General features: G+C 43.6%; 1 non-coding gene across 1 annotated transcript; it reads left to right on the top strand.

Moving 5' to 3' along the window:
* The first annotated feature begins 290 nt into the window (after positions 1–290).
* Positions 291–397, top strand: LOC118759040 (U6 spliceosomal RNA). Its single transcript, XR_004995948.2, has one exon. It is a non-coding gene; the product is annotated as a U6 spliceosomal RNA (small nuclear RNA).
* Positions 398–9,371: the final 8,974 nt, after the last annotated feature.

Raw genomic sequence — 9,371 nt, 5'->3', positions numbered from 1 at the left:
TTGAAAACTTTAGAATACAAAATATGCAAAGGAGAGAAAAAATACCTTCTGTTTGAAGTACTATAGGAAAAAAATGAGTAAAATGCCATAATTCAGTTATGTTTAGCTGATGTCCAATTTTCCTGGCTTTGAAAATGTGAATATCCCCATTCTTTAAAAAATACAGGGAGTCATCAAAAAGTATATAAAAAGAAGTCCGCACCAAATGGATTCATAGTTTAACTGTGCCCTTCTCAGAGATTTTCTCAGTGTTCTTGTATACCACAGAGTTGGATTTAAAAGAGGTGCATGTGCTCGCTTCAGCAGCACAGAAACGAAAATTGGAACGATGCAAAGAAGATTAGCATGGCCCCTGTGCAAGGATGACATGCAAATTCGTGAAGAGTTCCATATTTTTTTGTGGCTGCTGTTCTAATTCAGAACGGTTGTTGACCTTAAAAAGAAAAAAAAGAGGGTGCTATCAGGCAAAATGGGCACTGTGGCATAAAAATTCTCAACAGTCCTGTTGGCAGTCTGCAATGTGGAATGTTGAGTACAAAGTGATAAGAAGAAGTTGGATACGGAAAGCATTTCTCTGCACACAAACTTTGGGCTGGTGATCCCTGATGCACATTTCGAAAGCAACACCCTGTTATAAGACTTTGTAGCATAGAGAACCTTCCACTTTGGCTTTTAGCAAACCAGTCAGCAACATAGGCTTCACTTGTGGAAATGGCATATAAGGACAGGAGTCTAGTTTGAAATGGACAGCAGAAGGAAGAGGTTCACAAAGAATTAAAACTCCACACATATACAGAATGCCCTGGACTCAGAACCAAAACAACAATAACAACAACAACAACAAAAACCAAACCAACCAACAAACAAAAAAAACCCTGATATTTCTGCCTCGTTTACTGAGGTTGCCACAATCCCTGGATCTGCAGAGGTGAGTCACAGAGCAGCTATGAGCTGCCTCCTGGGAAACTCAATTCCTGGGTTGGCGTCATGGGAGTTTGCCCATCCTGTGTGAGACAATTTGTTAAATCCCATTCATGTGTCCAAATGCATGATGAGGGAGCCTTGCAGAAACCACCCATGTTCACACATCTATCATTCAGACACAAAACAAAATACAAAACACCAAATGTCTCTAGGGTTGAACCAGATCTTTCTTATCTCTGAACAATCAAAACTTACAAAAGCCTCAGAAAATTGAAATGATTTATGAGTGCTCAGAGTTGCTAAACTTTTGACAATTGTTCTCGCTAAAACAAAACTGCTTGCATTATCTTGTGTTGCCATTCAGATTTTACCAAAAAAAGTTTATTTCTGAAAAAAATACTTCTTTGAATTTCATTTCCTTTTTAAATATTAAAGTATGTTTTTTTCTCTTGCTCTCTCTCCCTCTTTTAATAGAAAAATTGTTGCAAGATGGAGTGTCTGAGAAACACAGAACTTTCTCAGTGAAGTGTTGGTGGAACTTTGCCTGGTCTGGGCTGAAGCTTACACCCTGTCACCAGGCTGACCAAGTAACCATTCATTGCCTTTTAAACCACCAGGAAAAGTTGTAGGCACTAAAATATGTGATTTTAAGCCTGCCAAAACAAAAGAAAACAACAGCAAAATTTAAAAAGAGCCAGTAGTGATCCAGTGGCACCACCACCTTTTCTTATTCTGCTGCGCGTTTTCCTAAAGCAATGAGCAGAACATGACTGATGTTTTCACCCTTGCAAAAAAGAGGAAGGCAATGTATTATTTTCTAAAGAATTCATTTATGGGTAAATCTGTGGCTCCTAGTCAAGGCATTTTATTTACTTCCTTGGCTGATATGACTTCTTAAGAATGCTCAGCTGTCAAATTTTCCCCTAAATATCAAGCCTGGGAGGGAGAAAATATACAGCAGGGATGGCAAAAGGCACGAATCGCAATGACTATTGTTTTTTCCTCCCACTAAGACCCGAAGGTATGTAATGAAGTAAAAGCATGACTGGTCAGTTGCGGTTATTTTGTTCTCATTCTTGATTTTTAGGTGAAGAGTGTTTCACTCATTTGAGACTCTTTGAAACCTTTGATTAAGCTAAGAGTTTCAGGAGCTAGCACAATGGTTTAGCAAGCTAATCCTCTGCCTGCAATGGTGGCATATCATATGGGTGCCAGTTTGGGTCCTGGCTGCTTCACTTCCTTATCCAGCTCCCTGCTTATGGCTTGGAAAAGCAACAGAGAATGATTGAAGTAGTTTGGCCCCTCCACTGCCATGGGTGACCTGGAAGAAGCTCCTGGCTCCTGGCTTTGTATCAGCTTAGCTCTGGTCATATGGTCATTGGGGGAGTAAACCAGTAGATGGAAGATTTCTCTCTCACTCTCCAACTCTGATTTTCAAGTAAAAAAAAATCTTTTTTGAAAAAACAGGATATTTCATTACTGTCTGGTTTAACACCATGTCTACCTTCAATGAGAACATAGAAACAACCTCCAGACTGATCTTAATATCATTGTCAATGACACCACTCCTTCCTATTTTAGTTCAAATACCTGGGTGCCTTCAGGCATCTTCCTCAGTGATTATCTGATGATAAAATAGTGCAAGCATTCTGAACGCACTTTGGCAAAATGATACAAGACTCCTAAAGCTCTTACCTGTGAGATGGGTGTTTGGCCTTCTGGCTAAGATGCCTGGACTCCACAACATAGTACTTGCACACTACTTGGAGTTGAATTTCCTGCTCCAGTTCCTGCTTCCAGCTTCCTGCTGATGCAGACTCTGTGAGAGGAGAGTGGAAGTAATTGGGCAGTTGTGCTCCTACCACTCATGTGGGAGACCTGGATTGAGCTCCTGGTTCCTGGCTTCATTCCCAGTGTAACCTTAGCTACTTACTATAAGTAGTTGGGGAATGAACCAGCAGGTGGAAGTACTCTCTTGTCCCTCTCAATTAGATAAAAATCAAGTAAAGAAACAAGGTGGGGTGGGGAATGACTGTTGTGCTAGTGATATCTCTTTGGAATGGAACATAGAGGGAAAAGTACCAGATCCAGAGTGAACACATCAATATTTTATTTTATAAATGTAACCTAAGGATTCCAAGGCCTTTCAGTTATCTGTAGTTTCCATTTATTTTTTTTTATAATCTATTTTATTGTGTTGTTGACAATCTTTACATAGTTAATTACAGTTAAAGAAAGAAAAAGAAAAGAAAAAAAAAAAAGGTTCAGGGGGATAGGGAAGTGGGTAATACTATTATGTCCACATTGTTTCCATCTTGTATCTGAGGTAAAGGGGGATATTGAGGGGGAAGCCCCACGCGGTTTCCCGCCAACCCCGAGTCCCGGATGTGGGGCATGCTCTGAGATATGTGCTCGAGTGGTGTTAATAGTTCTCCGGTTATGAATCGCTGCCAGTTTCGCTCGATGAGGTCGTCCACTGATTGATATGGTCCATCATAAAGTCTCCGTTTGCCCCATATATCGCTGCCAACATATACCTGAGATGAATGATTGATCTGCTCTGTCTTCTGTCTTTTCTTGATTAGAGTTCTGAGTCCAGCAGTTCGATTAGGGAGATCTCCAAAGAAACTTTGAGGTATTCCCAGACTAGTTTCTTGTATGCTCTAGCAAGCACAGGGCCCGGCACAGTCCATGACCACGATCAGCTGGTGGTTGCAATTGCTGGGTTGGGATTCGGGGGCAACTGCCGCTCCTCACAGTGTGGTGGCTGTGGGGGGTGCCCCTGCCGGGTCGGACCCAATGCTGGGGGCTCACGCCAAAGACACTGCCACAAGGCAGTGAACGAGTCCTCGGCCTCATGCAGGACCCAAGAGAGCTCATTCCTCAGGGTAAGTGCACCATGTGGGAACTTGGGAACTGGCTTAAAATTCCTAGCTCCACCCAGCTGCTAATATCTGGCAGCTAGGTGAGTTTGGGAGGGGTTCGGGCCTTGGGATTCGGGGGCAACTGCCGCTCCTCACAGTGTGGCGGCTGTGGGGGGTGCCCCTGCCGGGTCGGACCCAATGCTGGGGGCTCACGCCAAAGACACTGCCACAAGGCAGTGAACGAGTCCTCGGCCTCATCCAGGGCGGCCAGTGCACCATGTGGTGCCAGGCTTTGCCTGCTGACCGCCCGGCCGGGAAGCTCTGGGGTAATGGATGTCCGAATTGCTGCTTAGATAGCTCTAGGGTGACCCCACTGTTTCTGGGTTCTGAGTCAATCCTAAAGATTCCCTACGCCAGTAACTCTTCTTTTGGAGAACTTCTAATCACTCAATAATGCTGAGCTTTGTACACCTATAATGCAAAAGATAAACCCCGGATTGTCTAGCAGGATATTTTTTTGCCTGACATGATGTTGGTTCAGGAGACTGGTCACATTAGGCAGGTCCATAATTTTAACTAGCACTCTAGAACCTTATACTGGGGTGGACTCTGTGCAGGATGTGTGGGCCACACCCTGTAGAAAGTTTGGCCCCACTGGTAAACCTAAATTTTAGGTGGTTATGGACTAAGCTAGGTGTGACCAAGGAGCCTGCCATCAATCACAGGTAAAGGGATCCACCATAGACTGGACTGGGCAAGGCAGCAGCACCCAAATGTGCATCCTGAATAGGCTGTGGGGTGGGCCGGGCTGCAACATTCACCAGCTCATACAAGGCCAAATGGGAGGCCAGAGTACACCGGGCACTGGCCTAAAAACCAATGGCATGTATGTAAACTGGGTTTGGGAGTGGATCAAGTGGAGGTACTTAGGAAGCTCCCCTGGCGAGTCATAGCTCTCGCTGGTGAACATGCCGTCCAAATCTGGGGGTCAGACTAGCAGGGCATAGTAGCTCCAAAATGTGTAACTTGGTAATGGACCGTAATGTACTGGGCAGGACTGAACAAACCTTTGTTTACAAGCAAAACTAGAAACCAGCATGGAACACAGGTCATACCGAGCTAGGCTCTTGCACCTACTGGTCCCCAGAGCAACCACGGGCAGGTGCATGATTTACAGCTAGGAACAAGCCCAATCGGGGAGGTAACGGGACACCCTAACCAGGTTGAGGTTCCCACCAAGGGGCGTATGTGCTAGAATTGGAGCTGCGTTCTATCTAGGAAACAGTTGCAGTCACCCGAGGCACTAGTGTGGGCTGGGATTGGATGCACCAGGCCAGTTCAGACCCCAACACCATCTGGTGGCATGGAGAACCAGGGGGTAGATGTGGGACTGACTAGGCTGGGTCTCAACCCCCTACTGAGCCATGCGTGAGCTGTATGTGGGTAAGGACAAGCCATGGCTGGGCTGAAACATCCAACAACAAGAACCAGAATGGGGTGAAAGCCAGCCAGGAAAAGCCACTGTTCCTGCTAGGGCAGGAGGTGAACTGAGTTGGGTTGGCTCAAGGACCCCCTGGCATGCGCAAAACCTGCCTTTGGGAGGGGATCTGATGGAGGAGCCTGGGCAACTCCTCTGGCAGGACACAGTCCCTGCAGGTAAGCGCAAGAAGCATGATAGGAAACAGTCCAGAATAGGCCATGGAAAGTTTCCCACTGGCACACATTCAGCATGGGTCAGGAGCAGACCAGGCTGAATCAGTCCGTATCACCCACTGGCAAATCCGATCACCAGATCAGAGTGTGGGATGAGCTGGGTTTGGTCGCGACAAAACCAGTACACATTATGGAATGCCAGGGCGTGGTTGCCTGTACTGGATATGAATGCAGCACCCAACCAGCACACATGAGATCCAGGAAGGAAGGGAGGGGCAGAACTGGCTGGGGGATTAAGGGGCTGGTTCCCTCGCGGGACAGCTACTCCCAGTGGAGAGCGTGGGCTGGGATAGAGACAGACTAGACTATGCAAGGCTACAACACCTGTGTGCTGCATGTGGACTAGATCAGGGAAAAGCCAGGCTGGGCTGATTATTCCTGCTGGTGCAAGCATAAATTAGAGTGGGTGAGGGATGTTTGGGCATAGCCGCAGAAGCTGGCACTGGGGACTAATTCTGTCAAGTCAAATCACAGAACCACCTAAAGAGTGCATAAACCGGGACAGAGAGACCTGGGAGGGAAAAAGTGGGTTCCCCCTTCTTGGGTCACTATTCCCGTGGGAGGGCATGAAGACTGGGACGGGGGCTGGGATGGCTAGATAGAGAGGCACTCAACAACACCCGTGAGGGCTGGATGGTTGAGTTGGTTAGATAGAACTAAGCTTTAATACCCATTGACACGTACAAGAGCCAAATGGGATGGGGGACAGACTGGTCTTCTGCTACACATACTGGCAAACCAGGGTAGGGGGCGGGCCTGGTGGGGGTTATTGTGGGTCGCCCCGACTAGGCTGCAGCTCCCACTGGTTTGTGTGAGGGCCGAGTACGTGCTGGGCAGAACCAGACTGGACTGCAACACCCATTGGTTCCAGTGCAACTCGGGACTGAAAACAGAACCAACCCAGCAATTGCAACCTCCATTTATTTTTAATATTCATCTTAAATAAGCTAAGCTCCCACCCACATAAGCTGTAGGAATTCCATTGAGTTTTCAAAATATTTCATAGTATGGAGGCAGAGTGAAAATAAGAGTTATTTTCATGATCATGGTTATAACCTGCTCAAACTCTTGTAACAGGCCTTTCCCAAATCCCTGTGACATCTCTAGTTGTTATATAAGCCTTGCTGGCTTGCTGTTTCCATTCTTGTTTTCAGCACCCTGATACAACTGATTATGCAGCAGTAATGGGAAGGATCAACAATACCAAACAGAAAATAGCTTTCAGTGGTTGCATCACATCCATGTTGATCCATTGTTGATCTTGCACACAGTCTTTTCCTGGCTGGGTCTCTCCAGATGAGAGACTGTCTCCAGACCGTCGTCATGATGACGACGTTGAAGGGCACTGGCCTGTCCTCCCATTTCCTGGCTTCTCTGAGTTCCTGTGACCTCATCTTCCTGTCTTCCTTCCACCAACATCACTTCCTTTCTCTGTGGACCAGAGGTATGCTAAATTGCTTTGTATTTTCAAATATTTATCAAAATCTTTTGGTTCTTAGTTTTGACACCCCACATTATGAACATTACTTTGGACTTAGCTTTACTTTAAATCAAAGACTTATAAATGTCTTGTTCAAATATAGGTATGACCTTCCGCTAGTGGTGTTCTCTTCTCTCCCACCTTCCTAAAAATTCAAGAAAAAGAACTACCTTTTCCCCCAGTGTCCTGGTACACTGATAATATGAAGCTTGGCCTGGAAAAATATTAGTCGCACTTAAAAGGAATATAATTAAGCAAATTATAGTATATGCATAGAATGAAATAACAGCTTATAATTATAAATTATATTCATTAAAAGGTTTTGGCTTATGTGTCAAAATTTTAAGTGACATAAATGACATAACATTGCATAAAGTATGTAATTTTGAACACATGAAATACTTTAAAATAAACATGGAATATGCAGAACTGTGAAGGGTTTTTAAGACGATGGTTAAGAATAATTTTATTTTTTACAAATTTCTAGCTCATGAAAGACATATGTCTCACTATTTCAAAGTGAGTTTCAGGGCAGGTGTTTGACAGTGGTGAAGACACTGCTTAAGACGCATAAGAGATTCTAGTATCTGTGTGAAAGTCTTGGCTCCACTCCTATTTTCAGCTTCCTGCTGAGATAGATGCTGGTGAACAGTACATGGTGGCCCCAATATTTGGGTCCCTGCCACCCATGTGTGACATCCCAAATGAATTACAGGGTCCTGGCTTTGACTTATTCCACTTACAACTGTTGTAAGCAGTTGGGGAGTGAACAACTACATGGGAGTCGTCTCTTTTTCAGTTTCTCTGCTTTCAAGTAAAATAAATAAAAGTTTAAAAAATATAGATATGGTCTTTAAAAATCTCTCACCTCTGACCACCCTCTCAACTTATCCTTTCTCCTAATGCTATTACTATCTAGTCACATGGTTGGCTTAGTTCCATCAGCACGAACCCAAAGGTAGGTCATTCTGCAGTCAATGGGAATGTCAAGGCAGAATGAACTCAGCATAATAGCAGTTTAGATCAGTAGAAAGGAGAAGAAGAAAACTCACAATGCTGTCTAGGGACATCCACTGTGAAAGCTTCTAGAAGGAAGGTCAGTCCATTAATTACCAGTAGAGTTTCATGGGACAGATATTTTTACCAATTGCATCCTTAGCCCTAACTTAGGGAACTTTCCAATTATGACAGCCTTGCCTAATCGCTCTATTTTGTTCACATAAATAGAAGCAAAAATTCAACTCTTCCATTCCAACTTATGTCAAATTAGGATCCTCAAGTTTCACACAGTTGAGGCCATCTGTTGTGATCACACTTATCTGATAATTCAGGCTGCTGTGTGACCATGGAGTGTGTTTCACCAGGTTGATGGAGTGTACTCTGTTAAGATCTGCGGACTGAGCCAAGTTTGGGCCTAGCAATTAAGTTACCAGTTGAAAATCTCCATGCTACATATTGGAGTGCCAACTCCACTTGTGCTCTAGTTATCTGCAAGTGGGTACTCTGGTAGGAAGCAGGTAATGACCCAAGTAGTTGGATCCCTAACATACCCTGTGGCAGGTCTGCATTGAGTTTCTGACTTCAGGTTTCAACCTGGCCTAGACCTGGTATTTGTAGGCATTTGGGGAGTGAACCAACTGACAAGATTGATCTTTCTCTCTATATATATAGTTCAAATAAATAATAAAAGCATATAAATACATGTGTACATATCTCTGTACACCTTTCCAAAGAAGTCAAGAAAGGTTCTGTAATAAACACATAACTTGACGATCCATTGCAGCTCACCGATTAGGAAATCAGCTTCTTTGCTGTCCACACTCTGGCTTATAACTTGTATCTGAAAATAAAATAAAATAAAATAAAATAAAATAAAATAAAATAAAATAAAATAAAATAAAATAAAATAAAATAAAATAAAATAAAATCTGAATGATGCATAATAAGTTGAACATTAAAGGAAATGTATGCAGTGAAATGTCAGGATGGTTTCTAAGATGGAATCAAGTGCAGAACTAAGCACACACCAGTATGGACAACTGAGTTTACTCTGTAAGAGTTCTGCTATTTTTTTTTTTCCTGAAAAGAGATCACAACTGAAATATACCTTAGTGATTTCTTCTCATTTTTATTAAGAAAGAATAATTACCATAAGGCCAAGTATGTGTATTAGCTATGTAAAATCCTATGGATGATGAAAATAAATTAATGGAATAATTGTACAGCAGGCTTCATTTGAGTCCGTGGATTTCCAGGTGGCCTCATGGCAGTGTTAGGAGGGCATTTTTTTTTTCTTTTTAAGATTTATTTATTTTTATTGGAAAGGCAGATATACAGAGAAGAGGAGAGAAAGAGAGGAAGATCTTCTGTCCAATGGCTCATGCCCCAAG

The sequence above is a fragment of the Ochotona princeps genome, chromosome 7 (assembly GCF_030435755.1).
Source record: "Ochotona princeps isolate mOchPri1 chromosome 7, mOchPri1.hap1, whole genome shotgun sequence".
NCBI lineage: Eukaryota > Metazoa > Chordata > Mammalia > Lagomorpha > Ochotonidae > Ochotona > Ochotona princeps.
The sequence above is the reverse complement of the archived record's forward strand: the minus strand, read 5'-3'. Positions and strand labels throughout refer to the sequence as shown.